At 39.6% G+C, this 5,970-nt stretch overlaps 1 pseudogene; it reads right to left on the reverse strand.

Annotated features, from left to right (window-relative positions):
* Positions 1-221: 221 nt before the first annotated feature.
* On the reverse strand, positions 222-4,678 carry LOC140956147 (uncharacterized; annotated as a pseudogene).
* Positions 4,679-5,970: the final 1,292 nt, after the last annotated feature.

Here is a 5,970-nt window from a genome sequence, read left to right on the forward strand (position 1 = left end):
TTAACTTAAAAAATAAAAAATAAAAAATAAAATTATGTTTAAAGTTTACAATATTCCATAAGAAAAAATTTTGAAACAATAAATTGATAGAGTTTTGGAATAATTTGCTTGTGTATTGCATTGATAATTTGATGATTTATACAAGTATGAAGGGAGAGTCCTTCGGCTACAAAACAGGAAAATATTTACATTTCATAAATAGAAGATTGTGTTTCTATATTCTAATACACCCCCGTAGTCAAAACGGGAGGTTGCCGGACGTTGAGACTATCCTGGAAATCATCAAAAAGTTGTTGCGGAAGTCCCTTAGTAAAGATGTCAGCAATCTGATAACGTGAAGGGGCATGTAGAACACGAACTTTACCACGCGCGACTTTTTCCCGCACAAAATGAATATCCATCTCAATATGCTTAGTGCGTTGATGCTGGACTGGGTTGCCAGAAAGATAAACCGCACTGACATTATCATAATATACTAATGTGGCTTTTGAAATGGGACAATGTAACTCCAGAAGTAGGTTACGGATCCAACACGATTCAGAAACAACATTAGCCACTCCCCGGTATTCGGCCTCAGCACTAGACCGTGATAATATGGGTTGTCTTTTTGCAGACCACGAGAGTAAATTATCTCCAAGGTATACACAATAGCCAGAAGTAGACCGTCTGGTGTCTGGACATCCGCCCCAGTCGGCGTCGGTGTACGAGATAAGAGTATGATCTAATGAGGGATACAGGTGAAGACCAAGATCTAGAGTACCCTGAATATAGCGAATGATGCGCTTTAAGGCCGACATGTGCTATGTTCTAGGGTCATGCATAAATAGACATATCTGCTGAACCGCGTAGGAAATATCCGGCCGCGTAAATGTCAAATACTATAGTGCTCCAGCTAGACTACGATATTCAGTCGGATCATGATAAGGATTTCCTGAAGAAATGCTGAGTTTAGCTTTTGTGTCCACCGGAGTAGGAGATGGTTTTGAAGAAGACATACTAGCTCGCTCAATGATTTCTTCTGCATATTTCTTTTGTGAAAGAAATAGTCCTCCGGAATATCGTGTAACTGATATGCCTAGAAAATAGCTGATGAGACCCAAATCTTTCATAGCAAACTCAGTGGCAAGTTTCGATATGATAGTTTGCCGAAGAGTAGTAGATGATGCAGCAAGAATAATGTCATCCACATATAGAAGGATATACGCCATATCATTACCCTGCCGATAAATGAATAGCTAGTGATCTGAAATACTGTGAGAGAACCCCAATACGGCCACATAATCAGCAAACCGTTGATACCAAGCACGTGGGGCTTGCTTAAGCCCATAGAGAGATTTCTTTAGCAAACAAACATAATCTGGGTGCTCTGAATTTCGGAAACCTGGAGGTTGATGCATATAAACTGTTTCGTCGAGATTGCCATGCAAGAAGGCATTCTTGACATCTAGCTGATGAAGACACCAAGATTTAGATAAAGCAATGCTCAACATTGTCCAAATGGTTGCCGGTTTGACTACCGGACTAAATGTCTCCCCACAATCAATCCCCGTTTGCTGACCTGCACCATCACCCACAAGACGGGCTTTATACCGCTCAAATGAACCATCAAATTTCTTCTTATGCCTGAAAATCCATAAACTTCGAATGATATTAGCATTAGACGGACGGGGTACTAAGTCCCACGTCTTATTTTCAATAAGAGCATCGTATTCGTCTTTCATGGCCATTTTCCAATTTTGATCATGTAATGCATTAAGGGGATTAGTGGGTAAAGGAGAAATGGATGTTTCAGCCGAAGTATGAAAGTTAAAGAGCTTTCGGGGCTTAACAATACCATGTTGGGATCTGGTAGTCATTTGTGGAGAGTGAAAAGAATGGACAATTTGAGGGGGTTGGGCTGGTGCCTTTGGTGGATGTGGACTTTGGGTCTGTGGTGGAGCAGTGGTGGTAGGGGATTTTGCTCGGGGTGATGTGTTTGATATGCTGGCTAGCTCTTGGCTTGGAGAATCGGGGATGGGGTTGGGGGGTGGTGGTTGTGATACCTGAATAGGACTCGAGGGTTGGGGTGGTGGATCAGCAAGTTGGCCAGGAGGATGATTTGGTGGAGCAGGTGAGTGGAGAAAGGGTAAGAGACCTGCATCTAGAAATTCATAAGTAGGACATGAAGGAGTATGTAATGTAGAGAAAGGGAATGTATTCTCATCAAAAATTACATGCCTGGAAACAAGAATTTTACGACTGGAGAGATCATAACATTTATATCCTCTATGGTTAGAGGGGTACCCTAAAAACGCACATGGTGTTGACCGAGCTTGCAATTTATTTCTAGAAGTAGACGGAATAAGAGGATAACATAAGCATCCAAAGACTCGAAGATGAGAGTAGGATGGATCTTTTTGGTAGAGAATTTTTGTGGGTGATTGAAAGGCAAGCTGTTTGTTGGGTAGTATGTTGAGGAGATAGGTGGTCATTTGAAGTGCATGATGCCAAAATGACGCTGGTAGAGATGCATGAGCAAGGATGGTGCGGATAACATTATTGATGGTACGAATTTTTCTTTCGGCTTTTCCATTTTGAGAAGAAGTATGTGGGCAAGAAAAACGGAAAGTCATGCCATGTAATTGACAAAATTGGTGAAAAGATTTATTGTCGTATTCCCCACCATTGTCACATTGGAAACATTTAATATCTCTCTCAAATTGTGTTTTGATATGAGCACGAAAAGCCAGAAAAATGGAGTGCACTTGAGATTTATTAGCAATTGGAGAAGTCCATAGAAAATTCGTAAAATCATCAAGAAATAAAACATAGTACCGATGACCTTCCGAACTAAGGGTAGGTGATGACCAAATATCACTATGCACAATATCAAATGGTAAAGAGGTGAATGAGAGAGATTATAGAAAGGTAATTTAATTTGTTTCCCAAGAAGACATGAATTGCAAAAAAAATTGTCCTGAAATTTATTGCAAATAATGAAATTGTTTCTACGAAGAGAACTTAAAACAGGAGTTCCCGGATGCCCTAAACGATTATGCCATAAATCAGGAGATACAACGGTAAAAGTAGATGGTGCTGAAAAATCAATGGTTGGTCTTGTTGTAACTGGATAGAGGTCACCCGAGCTGTTACATCTCATTAAAGGCATCCTCGTTGGAAAATCCTTCACAGAAAAACCGAACGGATCAAATTCGATAGAAGCATTATTTTCAATGGTAAATTTTCTCACAAAGACAAGATTTTTGATCAATTTTGGGGCATGCAAGACATTATTCAAAGTGAAAGGATGTTTGGATTCAGGTAATAATGCATGTCCATAACCAATAATTGGAATAGTATGACCATTTCCGACAGTAATGTTACGATTATTGCTCATATTTAAATAAGATGTGAGATTACCCCCATTTGCAGTCATGTGAGATGTCGCTTCGGTGTCCATATACCATTGAGCATCAGGAGGAGCAATGGAGAGCATGTGCATAGCCGCTTGGATGTCAGTTGGAGCATAGGAGGAATGGGCCTGCTGTGTGGAATGGGCCGATGATGTGACTGCTGCCATATGGGCTTGCTGAGGCCTAGACCCAAGAATGCTGGGCTGGCGTTGAGTGGGCTGCCTAGCCGTTGGGTATGGGCATGGTGGGCTGGCCCATTGAGGCCACGGCCCAGCCCAAGGGGCCTGCCCATAATTGGGCTGCTGTCTCTCCTGCCCATAATAATTGTTTCCCGTCTGGTGCTGCGGGGTCTGGTGCTGCGGAGCATATCCCGGCTGCCATGCCGTGGTGTGCCCATGCCACTGGCTTCCACGGCCACCACTTCTCCCTCTTCCCTTTCCACCGCGAGCTCCATGGCCACCTCCTCTGCCACCGCGATTGAAGGAGCTGCGGTTGCTGTGGTGTGGGTTTGTGCGGTGCTGTGGGTTTCCAGTGTAGTGTCCACCGGAGTTAGCAGCCGGAGAGACAAAAAAGGCAGAGTTGGGGGGAGATTGGGCAGCCTTTTTCATCCGTGTCGTTTCCTCCAACACAAGCATGGAACGGGCTTTGTAAAAGAGGGGAAGAGAGTCTCCATGGCAGATTTGCAATCCGATGTTGGAATACGCATCAGTCAAGCCGGAGAGGAGTTGAAGAACCAGTCGGTCATTCGACACAGGGGCACCCACATTGGCCAATTGGTCCGAGAGGGATTTGAGATGCTGACAGTAGGAAGAAGCATCGGTGAAATTTTCCATTTGAACTTTGGAAAATTCTTGTTCCAGGTAAAGTGCCCTAGAATTTTTGTTATCTGAGAATATGTCTTTCAATCTGTTCCATGCGGTTTCAGCCGTAGAATCGCGTTCTAGAATTGTATTGAGAAGGTCTTCTGAGATTGTACTATAAATCCATTGTAAAACAATGGCATCAACACGGGACCAAAGGTCAGGGTCCGTGTCTTGAATTGAAGGAATCTGTGTGTTCTTTGCTGATGAGGCAGGGATGATATGAGCCATAACTTGATAAGCTCTAGCATGTATTTTGAACAATTCAGACCATGTAATGTATTGGTCCTTTTCAATGTCTAAGGTGACTTTGATAAAGGTGGTGATGTTGGACACCGTAAGAGCAGGATGAGATTGATGAAGTTTTGTGGGAGGAGAAGAGAGTGAGGTGGCTGAGGTGGTAGAGTCTGTTGTGATTTCTGTCATTGTTGGCTTTCTGGATGTTTTGGGCAGAGCTTGATTAATAGAGAGGGAAGCAGAGTTGGGTGATAATTGTAGTTTGGAAAAGAAAAAAAAAAAAGGGAGGCAGCTAGGGTTTAGATGTAGAAGATGACCTAGGGTTGCTCTGATACCATGATAGAGTTTTGAAATAATTTGCCTGTGTATTGCATTGATAATTTGATTATTTATACAAGTATGAAGGGAGAGTCCTTCGGCTACAAAACAGGAAAATATTTACATTCCATAAATAGAAGATTGTGTTTCTATATTCTAATATAAATATGAAAATAAACTATAAAAATATGAAACATGAAGTGTTGTATAGTTATATTTATACATCAAAAAATTAAAAAACAATCCATATAAATATAGACTATAATAAAAAATGTGAAACATGAAATAAGGAGTATAGTTATTTCCCATTAAAAAGTAAAAAAAAAAAATTTATATGAATTTAATCTATAAAAAAAAATATGAGACATGAAGTATAATATAATTATTCCACTTCAAAAAGTTAAAAAATAATTCATATAGATATAGACTACAAAATAAAAATATAAAACATGAAATATAGTATAGTTATTCTATATTGAAAATTTAAGAATTAGTTGATGTGAATATAGATTGTAAAAAAAAAAAAAAAGTAATATTATGTATTTATAAATTAATTTTATAACTTTAGAGTTTATTGAAAAAATAAAAATGTTTTTTTAAAAAAATTTGACTCACCCGCTTAATTAAAATAAATAAAGAAAAATCAAATTTCAATCAGATTACGCTGAATCACTCAAGTTTCAAGTTTACTAGAAAAAACCTCTCGAGTTTAGCAAGGTCACTGACATTTTTAGATTTGAGTTGTCCAATCCTCTCTCCACATGCTGGGCCCAGCTGATTTTCATAACTATGTTTTATAAATGTTTTTATTATTATTATTATTATTATTAATAATAACAAATGCGGAGAGGTTGTATTTATCAGTTGTCTCGAAATGTGGGGAAACGGTTAAAACGTTGTGACACGTCACACTTTTGCTCTCTTTATAAGCAGCACACCACAAGTTCATGAAAATCAACGCTTAGTATTCCCCAGATAATTTCTTATAGCTTTAAGTACAGCAATAACATGGATACGACTTGCAGTAACCACACAACTTTCTTGAATCGCCAATTACACGGTGGTTTATGTCCTGCCACCAAGCACACAAGCCTAATAACAACTGATAAGAGAAGAACTGGAAGTGGCCGAACAGTTTGTTCACTTTTTAATCTGAAATTTTA

This window comes from Populus alba, chromosome 11 (genome assembly GCF_005239225.2).
Source record: "Populus alba chromosome 11, ASM523922v2, whole genome shotgun sequence".
Classification (NCBI taxonomy): domain Eukaryota; kingdom Viridiplantae; phylum Streptophyta; class Magnoliopsida; order Malpighiales; family Salicaceae; genus Populus; species Populus alba.